The sequence below is a fragment of the Symphalangus syndactylus genome, chromosome 19 (genome assembly GCF_028878055.3).
Source record: "Symphalangus syndactylus isolate Jambi chromosome 19, NHGRI_mSymSyn1-v2.1_pri, whole genome shotgun sequence".
NCBI classification, from domain to species: domain Eukaryota; kingdom Metazoa; phylum Chordata; class Mammalia; order Primates; family Hylobatidae; genus Symphalangus; species Symphalangus syndactylus.
The window spans coordinates 92,644,910-92,659,128 of record NC_072434.2 but is presented as its reverse complement, the minus strand read 5'-3'; positions in this window follow the sequence as shown (position 1 = coordinate 92,659,128).

Below are 14,219 nucleotides of genomic sequence, written 5' to 3'. Positions count from 1 at the left end.
TCGCCCTATTGTCTATCTTCCAGCTGCTTTCAATGCCCTGAAGTTTTATTCACACCCAAATATTAGAATCTTATCTGAGAGAGCGTACTCAAATGATGAATCATGCTACTTTCTCAAGAAAAGTGTTACAGAATAATAAATGCCTTTCTGGTCAAAGCACTGATGCTCTGGAAATAATCTTTTTCCAAATGAGGTACAGGAATTGTTAGGACTATTAAAAGTTTGTATATGATATCTGCCAGGTTCGACTGAGCTTCACTTAAAATCTACTATATTAGGGCCAAGTGTAATGACTCAAATTAGTGAACTTAAAAATTGTTTTAAAATGTTTCATGGAGACATTTCAAATATTGCACTCTGATTTATCACTGTTACTTTTGCTGAATTCAATTTGATGCCAAGATTTATTCAGATTAATCAAATGCCATAAACTCTGAAACCTAATGTTCCTTAACATCTTAAGAACTTTTAAACAGGTCAAATGTTGAAGATACGCTTTTAGTGAAACTGTACCTAAGCACATGAATTCTATTGAATATAGCTTTTCAGAAGACTAACAAAGAAAGAAGACTTAGGAAATTCGGAAACATTTTTTAAACCTTCTAGAGGGAATTAAACTACTGAAAAATAATTTCAATTGGTGAATCTAATGGCATTAATCAGAAGATAAGAAAAAAGTAACCATAAAACTTTATGGGGGCAATATTTGCTATGAGGATCAGGAAAAACAACTAATGGATATTAGGCTTAATACCTGGGTGATGAAATAAACTGTACAACCAACCCCATGGCACAAGCTTACCTCTGTAACAAACCTACACTTGTACCCCTGAACTTAGAAGTTAAAATTTAAATAAATAACGTTGTGCTAATAATTTCAACCAGAGCCTTTCCAAGGTGCAGGGAACTTTTGAGAATTTTATTTCTTGCAAAAGGAAATTTGATTCCTTGCTTAGGGCCTTCCTAGCAAAACCTCTATTCTTTGGAGAAGCATCATACTCCTACAAGATTTAAGGACCATCATATTTGTCAGACTTTTTTTCTGTTTTACTGTGAGCAGTTTACAGAACATAAAGAAAAATCAAATCCGAAGGTGCACTACACGTGTTTTAGCAAAAGGAACATTTTTGTGTACTTTTAAGAAAATACGACAAATTTAGTTTTCTGACCTATTACCAAGTTAGACATCTTGAGTGAATTGAATCTGTTGTAATCCTGTTTGGTTTTCATCCCATGGCTCTGGAAAACTGACATTTATCTCCAATTTTTCAACTCTGCTTCTTTCCAGTACCTCATCTATACGACTATTGTAGTACTTTTCATCTGCTTCTACCACTACACTATGGCTGCATTACTTTTAACACAGTGTCCCACATGTTACCCATTTCTACCTTATATAAAGAGTAGAAATTGAATTATAATTGAGTTTCCAGTTGCTTCATATTCTGGTCTTCAACTGAAATAACTCCAGCTATCTCAAAACTTCAACCCTCCCTGGAAGTATTGGACCAAATTATCCCAGATTATAGCACTCTCAGGCTAAAATTACTAATGCTTCTATAGTTTCAGAGACAGTATCAGGTTATTCAACACAACCTTCCATGCACCATCCCAGCCTCATATAATCAGAGGACACTTAGACGACTTTAATAGCCTTCAAAAGACACCCTCCACTTTTACTTATATATATATTTATTTATCTATTTATTTAATGGAGACAGGGTCTCACTCTGTCACCCAGACTGGAGCGCAGTGGCATAATCACGGTCCACCGCAGCCTGCACCTGCCGGGCTCCGATCCTTCCACCGCAGCCTCCTGAGTGGCTGGGACCACAGGCGCCGCCACCACGTCTGCCTGGTTTTTGTATTTTTGTGGAGATGGGGTTTCACATGTTGCCCAGGCTGATCTGAGACTCCTGAGCTCAAGAGATCCACCTGCCCCAGCCTCCCAAAGTGCTGGGATTACATGAACGGGCCATTGTGTCCAGGCGGCCCCGCCCGGTTTTTAACCTTCGTACTGTTTATATAATCATCCTTCACAAAATAGAACACTTCATTACTCGATGGTTCTCATTATTCTAATATGAAGACCTATATTAAGAAAATAAATTCCTGGCCAGGCGCGGTGGCTCACGCTTGTAATCCCAGCACTTTGGGAGGCCGAGGCGGGCGGATCACGAGGTCAGGAGATCGAGACCATCCTGGCTAACATGGTGAAACCCCGTCTCTACTAAAAATACAGAAAATTAGCCGGCGTGGTGGCGGCGCCTGTAGTCCCAGCTACTCGGGAGGCTGAGGCAGGAGAATGGCGGGAACCCGGGAGGCAGAGCATGCAGTGAGCCGAGATCGCACCCCTGCACTCCAGCCTGGGGGACAGAGCGAGACTCCAGCTCAGACAAAAAAATAAATAAATAAATTTCCAATATTTCCTAGCATATCCAATTTAATTCTATACATCACATAAAAATAAAAGCCGTCTTACTGTGTTAGTTTCTTACTGCTGTTACAGTAAATTAACATAAACTCAGAGGCTTAAAACAACACATTTTTTTTCTTTATACTTCTGGGGGTCAGAAGTCCAAAATGGGTCTTAGTGTGCTAAAATCAAGGTATCATCAAGTCTATATTTTGTCTGGAGATTCCAGGAGAGAATTCACCAGGTTTGAGGGGTCACATGTATCCCTGAGCTCTTGGCCTCTGCACATCTTGGACACAGCACATCACTTCAGCCTCGGCTCCAGTTTCCCCAAGCTCTTCTGCTCACTCTGGTCTCTCTGCCTTCCTGTCTGAAGGGTCTTTGTGACTACAGTGGGCCCACCTAGATAATTCAGGATAATCGCTCCAGTTTAAGGTGAGGTGATTAGCAATCTTAATTCCACCTCTAACCATAATGCTTCCATGCTGCCTAACAACACATTCAAAAGGTCATCCTGCTAAGGGTCATTATTCTACCTACACACTAAGTGACTGAGAAAAAGTAAAGTTATGTATCATGCCTTACCTATGGTGAGGAAATAATAACTTATAATGATTTATCTACAAAAACCTGTTTTTAAAAGCTTTGGTCCTAGTCTATTGATTAAAGTTTTGGTATATTCCAGATAAATTTCATGTCCTTGATGCTAACACATTGTGCACATTACATGGCCTTTTTAAAATAGTACTGCATAAAGGAATATTTAAGGTTGTCTGGACAATAGAAAAGGAACTTTAGTTGCTATGCCACAAAAGGCCGGATTTCTGCACATTACACCTCCTACCAGTGCACACATGTGCCAAACTCCTTCCTGAAAGCCTGGTTTATGTTTCCTATGTGCTTAGCAATAGTTTTACTCTCACGACTGTTTATATTAAGTCCTTTTTTTTTTTTTTTTTTTTTTTTTTTCTTGAGACGGAGTCTCGCTCTGTCGCCCAGGCTGGAGTGCAGTGGCGCAATCCCGGCTCACTGCAAGCTCCGCCTCTCGGGTTCACGCCATTCTCCTGCCTCAGCCTCTCCGAGTAGCTGGGACTACAGGCGCCCGCCACCACGCCCGGCTAATTTTTTTTTTTTGTATTTTTTTTAGTAGAGACGGGGTTTCACCGTGGTCTCGATCTCCTGACCTCGTGATCCGCCCGCCTCGGCCTCCCAAAATGCTGGGATTACAGGCGTGAGCCACCACGCCCGGCCCTAAGTCCTATTTTTTAAAGCATATCCTCATTTGTTTGTTTTCCTGAGCCTCTGAACTGGATTTCATCTGGTATGTATTGCACAGGTTTGCACACTTGATTGTATGCTACCTTAAAGCATCCTCTTGTGTTCTGGACACGGTTATTTTTCTCCATAGTAAGGTGATAAGTGACTTCTCTGAGGACTTGCCACCTTAGAATGCAGTGGTGACATCACCTTCTCAGGCTCTGTCTGCAATGTGGAATTTAGTATTTTCCAACTTCTGGTCTAACTTGAACTTCATAATTAAGCAGAGCCGCCTTTTGAGGGAACAGTAGGGTGTCTGCCCCTAAACGTCTGTGTAAATGCAGAGACACATTTGGGAACATAACTGACTTTTATGTACAGAAGCCAGATGCATTTCATGCCCATGCATGCTTAGGGAAGCAAGTTCATCTCATCTATCACAATAAGCATCTGTGCCACTGAATTCCACTGCAGGATACTTTTCACACTTAGACAACAAAACATTTAAGGAAATAAAAACTCTTTCCAATAAAAATGTGCATCAAAAACTGTGTGTATGTTTAAAAAAAAAACCTTCCTCTATAAGATAAGGCCACAGGAACTACTAAAAAAGCATTCTTGAAATACATTTTCTGATAGGCATCTAGGCCCTTGCCTTATATAAGATTTAAGGAAAGTGATGTGTGTGTCTTTATACTTGAAAGGCTGTTTTCAACAGCAAAGTGTATGCTTTGAGGTGTCAATAGAGTTTTGAGAATGCAAAAGTTTAAAAGAAATGGAATGCATATTCTCCAGGTATGAACATGCAATTGTCATTATTTTCCTACAATCTACTAGATTAGAAACAGAAGAAAAATTATGGAAATGTCTGTTTTCCCTCAATAGGAGTACCTATTTATTAAAGTTAATTAATTACTATTCTTTAAACATTTTCAAAATAGACTCATAAGTGACAACTTTCAGAGAAAACAAGGGTTTTTGGATGTATATATTTACTTATAACATGGATAAAATAATTTTGTTAAATATTAACTCCATATTAATAATGTTCTCTATTGTTTTTGCATTTTGTTTAACAATAGAGAATCTAAGACATTTAGTGTTCATGAGTTTCATACAGTTTCCTGTCAATGTACTTTGTCTTTTTTTTATTGGACTACTAATCATTTATTTATGATTTGTTGGAACTACTCATATTTTAAATATGTCAACTGAATTGCAAGCACTTGTTGCTGATTTGATATTTGCTTTTTACACATATTCATGGTATCCTCTGAAAAAGAAAAATTTTATATTTTAACAAATTCCAATCCATAAATTTTTTTTTTAATTTTCTGTTATTGGTTAGGGCTATGTTTGGATATTTAATTTTAACCGTAATGTTGCAAGTGATATTTGTCTATGGTATTTTTTCTTTATATTTTGAAAAAGTGTATTTGACATCCACTATGGAATTAATATTTATTAATGACATATTATACCTTTGTGCAACTATAAAATACATATAGCCAATTATCTGAACACCATTTTATGAACTGTTTATCACTTATCCACTGATTTGAAACACTATCTTTATCATATATTGGATTTTAGGTTTATCGAGATTATGTAACATGAAATTATTTAATTATGAAATTATGTGAATTCAAGCATGACAGTCAGCTCTTCTTCCCCACCACTACCCTGTAAAAGGATGGATGGAATAATTGCTTCCCTATGGCTTAAGTCTATGAAAGGTATACAACATGGTCTTGATGAAGTGGGAACTACACAGAAACTGTTTTTGGTCCTGAAATGTACTCCAGCTTTACCAATTTGTTCTACACATATACCATTGAGGGTAGAAGCTGAATTTTGCTAATGATTATATTTACACTACTTAACATTGTGCCAGATACTGAGTAGATGCTTAGAAACATGTTTAATGACTTGTTTTATTGCTAGAGACCTAATTATCTGCTGTAGTGGTGCTATCTCATTCAGAATCATTTTGACCAGCCTTTCTCCATCATGAATAAAACACTTATTTACACACTTGTGTGCATGCACACGTGCATAGAAACACACACACCCTTTGCAGAGACAAACTGCATTGAAAGCATGTACAAACATTATAGTATTTTTGTTGATTCTGACCTGATTCTGATTCTATTGTATACTTTTTCTTTCTGATCACAATAACAATAAAAATAGAAAACTATAAGTTGTGAAGCTGGAAGATGCAGAACATGAAAGATCGAATTACCAATTTTTTTTTCTATTTTCTTTAGTTGGCTGCTGATAAAATCAGAAAAGAAATGGACACAAAAATGAAAGTATGCAATGTGTGTGCGTGTATCACATGCACTCGTTTCCATGATGTACATGTGGAATTTCATAACCAGCCAAACTAAGCTTCATAAGTGAATGAGAAATAAAATCCTTTACAGACAAGCAGATGCTGACAGATTTAGTCACCATCAGACCTGCCTTCCAAGAGCTCCTAAAGGAAGCACTAAACATGGAAAGGAAAAACCAGTACCAGCCACTGCAAAAACACACCAAAATATAAAAACCAATGAAACTAGGAAGAAACTGCTTCAACTAATGTGCAGAATAACCAGCTAGCATCATGATGACAGGATCAAATTCACACATAACAATATTAACTGTAAATATAAATGAGCTAAACGCCCCAATTAAAAGACATACACTGGCAAATTGGATAAAGAGTCAATACCCACAGGTGTGCTGTATTCAGGAGACACATCTCACTTGCAAGGACACACATAGGCTCAAAATAAAGGGATGGAGGAATATTTGCCAAGCAAATGGAAAGAAAGAAAAAAAAAGCAGGAGTTGCAATCCTAGTCTCTAATAAAACAGACTTTAAACCAACAAGGATAAAAAAGGACAAAGAAGGGCATTACATAGTAGTAAAGGGATCAATGCAACAAGAAGAGCTAACTATCCTAAATATATATATATATGCCAAATACAGGAGCACCAGGATTCATAAAACGAGTTCCTAGAGACCTACAAGGAGACTTAGACTCCCACACAATAATAGTGGGAAACTTTCACAACCCACTATCAACATTAGACAGATCAACAAGAAAGGAAATTAACAAGGATATTCAGACTTGAACTCAGCTCTGGTCCAAGTGGACCTAATAGATACCTACAGAACTCTCCACCCCAAATCAACAGAATATACATTCTTCTCAGCACCACATAGCACTTATTCTAAAATCAACCACATAATTGGAAGTAAAACACTCCTCAGCAAATGCAAAAGAATGAAAATCATAACAAACAATCTCTCAAACCACAGTGTAATCAAATTAGAACTCAGAATTAAGAAACTCACTCAAAACTGCACAACTACATGGAAACTGAACAACCTGCTTCTGAATGACTACTGGGTAAATAGCAAAATTAAGGCAGAAATAAATAAGTTCTTTGAAACCAATGAGAACAAAGACACAACATACCAGAATCTCTGGGATACAGGTAAAACAGTGTTTAGAGGGAAATTTACAGCATTAAATGTCCACATCAGAAAGTGGGAAAGATCTAAAATAGACACCCTAACATCACAATCAAAAGAAGCAATGGAAAACACATTAAAAACCTAGTATAAGACAGGAAATAACTAAGATCACAGCAGAACCGAATGGGAGAGAAACACAAAAAACCTTCAAAAAAAAAATCAATGAATCTAGGAGTGGGTTTTTTGAAAAGATTAACAAAATAGATAGACCGGTAGCCAGACTAACAAGGAGGAAAAGAGAGAAAGATCAAATAGACACATTAAAAAATGATAAAGGGGATATCACCACTGATCCCACAGAAATACAAACTATTATTAGAGAATACTGTAAACACCTCTACACAAATAAACTAGAAAATCTAGAAGAAATGGATAAATTCCTGGACACATACACCCTCCCAAGACTAAACCAGGAAGAAGTCAAATCCCTGAATAGACCAATAACAAGTTCTGAAATTGAGTCAGTAATTACTAGCCTACCAACCAGAAAAAGCCCAGGACCAGATGTATTCACAGCCGAGTTCTACCAGAGGTACAAAGAGGAGCTGGTACCATTCCTTCTGAAACTATTCTGAACAATAGAAAAAGAAGGACTCCTCCCTAACTCATTTTATGAGGCCAGCATCACTCTGATTCCAAAACCTGGCAGAGACCCAATAGAAAAAGAAAATTTCAGGCCAATATCACTGATGAACATCGATGCGAAAATCCTGAATAAAATACTGGCAAGAGAATCCAGCAGCACATCAAAAAGCTTATCCACCACGATCAAGTTGGCTTCATGCCTGGCATGCAAGGCTGGTTCAACACATGCAAATCAATAAACATAATCCATCACATAAACAGAACCAATGACAAAAACCACATGATTATCTCAATAGATGCAGAAAAGGCCTTCAATAAAGTTCAACACCCCTCATACTAAAAACTCTCAATAAACTAGGTATTGATGGAACATATCTCACAAAAATAAGAGCTATTTATGACAAATGCATAGCTAATATCATGCTAAATGGCCAAAAGCTGGAAGCATTCCCTTTGAAAACTGGCCCAAGAGAAGGATGCCCTCTCTCCCCACTCTTATCAAAATAGTATTGAAAGTTCTGGCCAGGGCAATCGAGTAAGAGAAAGAAATAAAAGCATGCAAATAGGAAGAGAGGAAATCAAATTGTCTCTGTCTGCAGATGACATGATTGTATATTTACAAAACGCCACCACCTCAGCCCAAAAATTCCTTAACCTGATAAGCAACTTTGGCAAAGTCTCAGGATATAAAATTAATGTGCAAAAATCACAATCATTCTTATATACCAATAACAGACAAGCAGAGAGCCAAATCATTAGTAAACTCCCATTCACAATTGCTATAAAGAAAACAAAATACCTAGGAATACAACCTACAAGGGATGTGAAGGACCTCTTCAAGGAGAACTACAAACCAGAGCTCAAGGAAATGACAGGACACAAACATATAGAGAAACACTCCATCCTCATGGATAGGAAGACTCAATATCATGAAAATGGCCATATTGCCCAAAGTAATTTATAGATTCAATGCTATTCCCATCAAGCTACCATTGACTTTCTTCACAGAACTAGAAAAAACTATGTTAAATTTCATATGGAAGCAAAAAAGAGCCTGTGGAGCCAAGGCTAACCTAAGCAAAAAGAACAAAGCAGGAGGCATGACGCTGCCTGACTTCAAACTATATTACAAAGCTAAAGTAACCAAAACAGCATGGTGCTAATATCAAAACAGATATATAGACCAATGAAACAGAATAGAGGCCTCAGAAATAACACCACACATCTACAACCATCTGATCTTCAACAAACCTGACAAAAGCAAGCAATGGGGAAAGGATTCCCTATGTAATAAATGGCGCTGGGAAAACTGGCTAGCCATATGCAGAAAAGAGAAACTGGACCCCTTCATTATACCTTATAAGAGAATTAACTCAAGGTGGATTAAAAACATAAATGTAAAACCTAAAACTATAAAAACCCTAGAAGAAAACCTAGGCAATATGATTCAGGACATAGGTGTGGGCAAAGACTTCATGACTAAAACACCAACAGCACTTGAAACAACAGCCAAAATTGACAGATGGAATCTAATCAAACTAAAGAGCTTCTGCTCAGTAAAATAAACTATCACAAGAGTGAACAGGCAACCTACAAAATATGAGAAAATTTTTGCAATCTATCCATCTGACAAAGGTCTAATATCCAGAATCTAGAAGGAACTTAAACAAATTTACAAGAAAAAAAAACAAACAACCCTATCAAAAAGTGGGCAAAGGATATGAACAGACACTCCTCAAAAGAATACATGTATGTGGCCAATAAACATATGAAAAAAGCTCATTATCACTGGTCATTAGAGAAATGCAAATCAAAACCACAATGACATACCATCTCACACCAGTTAGAATGGTGATTATTAAAAATTCTGGAAACAGCAGATGCTGGAGAAGATGCAGAGAAATAGGAACACTTTTACACTGTTGGTGGGCTTGTAAAATAGTTCAACCATTGTGGAATACAATGTGGTGATTCCTCAAGGATATAAAACCAGAAATACCATTTGACCCAGCAATCCCATTACTGGGTATATACCAAAGGATTATAAATCATTCTACTCTAAAGACACATGTACACATATGTTTATCATGGGACTATTTACAATAGCAAAGACTTGGAACCAACATAATGCCCATCAATGATAGACTGGATGAAGAAAATGTGGCACATATTCACCATGCAATACTACACAGCCATAAAAAAGATGAGTTCACGTCCTTTGCAGGGATATGGATGAAGCTGGAAACCATCATCCTCAGCAAACTAACACAGGAACAGAAAACCAAACACTGCATGTTCTCACTCATAAGTGGGTGCTGAACAATGAGAACATGTTGACACAGGGAGGGGAACATCACACACTGGGGTCTGTAGGTGGGTGGGGGGAAAGGGGCGGGAGAGCATTAGGACAAATAGCTAATGCATGTGGAGCTTAAAACCTAGATGACGGGTTGATGGGTGCAGCAAATTACCATGGCACAAGTATACCTATGTAACAAACCTGCATGTTCAGCACATGTATCCCAGAACTTAAAGTAAAATTTTAAAAAATGAAAGTATGCAATATGTGTATGTGTGTATGTGTATGTGTGTGTATACATACATATAAAACAAGCACTCATTTTCATTATGTACATATATGCACATTATGAGTGTGAATATATGTTAAATAATATCCTATCAGTTGTGTATTTGTAACACATATATGTACATGCATATACAACAAATAGAGGTGTTTTGCATAATAATTTCATTTATATTCATTTCATCAGCTAAGAACTAAGAATTTAAATCAAAATCAATTATTCATTTACAGGTGTTTTTAACCATCATCTCCCCCTTTATCTTCACTTTTATGCCTCCTTGTATTGCTATTTTGTGACTTTTTTGCCATAAATTATACATATTTGGAACCGTCATTTTAAGAAATTCAATCTTTGGATAAGATCTCTAAGATTGATTTAGTATGAATACGTGTGTGGGCACACACTTGACAAAGAAAGGTCAGTTATAAATATATGTGTACACTTATCAAAATAATTCACATAAAATCTCTGAATAAAATTATCTGTATGCTTTTTCTGTCAATAAAAGCAATATAGTATAATTCTTGGTAGTAAACCTGTTTGTTTTCATTCTGTTGCCTACCATGTGAGCTGCCATGTTGGTATAAAACATCGATCATTTGATATTTTACTACAGCAAATAATAGTGATCCCCACGAAATAATAAATAAATCAGTGAGTTTCAAGGAAATAAGTTTTTGGATGGATCAGATAATTTCAAGTTGTTAGTTTATTCTCCAGCAAGGTGAAAGAAAAAAGCTGTTAGTTTGTTCTCTATCAGGTGAACGAAGATGAAAACTAAAGTTCTCAAGGCCAGTGCATAATAATGGTGCCGTATTCTGTGCATCAATCACCATTACCAAATACCTATATTGCCAAATATTTCATGTACCGCTTTAGTGGTGATTAATCAATGTGCCATGGCACTGAAACTGAAACGAGACTTTGTAGTACAAGTGATATTCAAAGGGTTTTGAAAATTTATCAGCTCTATAGATATAGATGAAAATTTATCATCATCTATCTAGAAATCCTGTTTTTATAAATGTTACCTAGCCAAATATTGGTTTTATTTACTTAATATTTAGAAAACATGAGTTTAGTAAAAATTGTTCAGATTTTCTTAATGTAGTGTGTGAAATTACTATGTAATTCTACAAGAAATATGCTACACAGCTGAATACACAAATAGGTCAGCAGAGGGAGCAAAAGGTGCCTTTCCCGTATAATCCACAGCAACATCACCCGCTCTTCTCTCTACATCATCGATGTATGTTATCTAAAGTCCTGTGCAAATGCCACCTCAACACGAGTCCTCTAGCCTTGCCTTCTTATCAGAAGCAGCTCGAAAGCCCCGATAATTCTAGAACCACTGAAAAATACACACTTGTTGCAAGGATTGAAAAGCCTCATATTGCAAATTCAGAATTCACAGTATTGAAAAAATTCATAATTTTTTTAAAGTTACAATACTGTGAACTATATAAAATGAATTATGCTGGGATCAGATGACTCTCTTCATTCCAGCCTATCTTATATTTTCTCATTCATTTCTGCACATAGTCACAACAACAGACTCACTATTACATTTCATTAATGGCTATTTTATAATAAATGATCTCAATAGCATTTCTGAAACCTCTGCTGTTCTGGTTTTACATAACTCTTGAATTTTTGAATGAGTTAGTTTTTGATTGAAAAAGACCTGACTCTTATGCTTAGAAAAGCCATCATTTCTTTCTGTAAGCTTTCCATCTTCTATAAGCTTTACATGTTCCATAAGCAAACATTCGCTGGTTTTGTGATCAAACTAGAGAGGCAAATTCAGTTAATAATAACGTCATTTATCATCTTCAAATCTACTGTTATGGATAATATGATCTCCACAAGGAGACGGTTGCACGAGCGACAAGAGAAAGACAATCAACAGTCTTTTACTCATACCAAGATATGTCCACACACACTTGTTTCAACAGTCAAAGTAACGCCATATGTCCCCAGTGATGTGGGTGGGCAAAAGGAACAGTTGGCCTGCTAATGAGGGCCATATGTACACGCAGCCTATCGTACCATCCTTCTTACTTATGGTTGCTGAAAACCCAGTGGAAGAGCTTGCTCTGAGGAATAGCATGGCTGGAGGAGGAGAGGCTTCCTTAACAGCAGGAAAGGACCATTTGTTGTACAACTACTGTATCTCTGAAACTGGGAGCTAAAGATATGCTTGTACGTTACTCATTCTCATTAAGAGTTAGTTACGCATCCGTAGAGTTCTTTACTCCAGTTTCACCTTCTTTCACTAAATTCTTTTGCATTTATGTGCAAAGGGATTTTGGGCCCTTTTCAAAAATTACTTTTCCTAATCAATCTTGTTAATTTGATGTTCATTTACATCGGCTTCTCTTTATTTTTAGCTTGATTTCCAGAAAAATTATACTTTCTTTGACATTGTTAAATGTTACAATATTAAAAGAAATGAAAAAGACTTAAAAACTTAGAATATTTGAATGAGGGTTTCTGGAAGGCAGAGAGAACAATAAGGCAAAAGTACTTACTGCACTACTGTTCCAAAGTAAAAGAAAAACAAAGATTTTAAAAATGATTATAGCAGCTTTGTATCTCAACCAGGGTTTCCTTTGAAATTTCTACAACTGCAAACACTATTCAGCAATTTGCACTGATTATAAAATTTATTGTTTTAAGGTCAATTGTGATACTATGATCAGATAATATAATTTACTTTACTCTTAATGGCTTCATTTTGACAAATGAGGGAGCTTTCAGGAAGAACAATGCTTCCTGCACAACAACCAGTAAAGCAGGTCACATCCATTTTCAATCTAATTTTAAGAAAAATGAAGGACAAACTACTTGTGAGGCAGCAAGAATTCATTTGCATTAAATTAATTTGAACAGGGCATTTCAAGTTCTCTCTGGCAACAATGGAATAAAGGGGAAAATGAATCTATCTTATGCAATGATCCTCTTCTAGGTTACAGAAAGATTTGAAAGGCTGACATGACCATTGCTAAATTTCTTCTAGAAGTCTATGATTAGTGTCATAGACATAACTCATGAGATAAAATATTCACAATGAATGTTTGTGAACTGCATCAATTATGATGGAACTACTGTCTAACATCCCTTTGAAAAGTTATATTCTGCAAAGGTTAAAAAAACACCAACCTTTCGATGCTTTCTTATATGGATGAGCTTTTGTCAACAAGAACTAAGCTTCACAATTAAGCACTATGGAAGATAATGTTCTATGTTAATTTAAACCTAACTAATCCAGGACTTGGCCTTGATAAATAATGGGTTTAATTAATATTTTTGACCCTAGCAGTGCAAATACTTTTACTTATATTTTACTAAAGCTAGTTTTGACAAATCTAAGGGTATTTAATTTATCAGTATCTGTTGTCAGATGAAAACTTCCCCATCAATACCTTCTAATGGTTCAAAAATAAACTGTTACCCCCACAGATACATTGTTTTTCCATGCGTAAGCAAGTACATTAATTTCAGGGTCTCAAGGCATAAAAGTGTTATTACCACTTGTGATAGGCTGCATAATAGTCCCAAAAGATGTTCTTCACCTAATCTCCAGGCCCTGGGAATGTGCTGCCTTACACAGCCAAAGGACTTGTAGATACGATTCATTTAAGGATCTGGAGACAAGGTGATTATCCCAGATCATCTATGTGAGTCCAAAGTAATCACAGGAGTCCTTAGATGAAGTGGAGAGAAGGACTCAAAGTTAAAGGAGGAGACAGCGCGGAGACAGAAACAGAAATAAAAGCAACGCACCTTGAAAATGGAGGAATGGGGAAAAGACAATGAAGACAGGTGCCACCAGAAGCAGAAA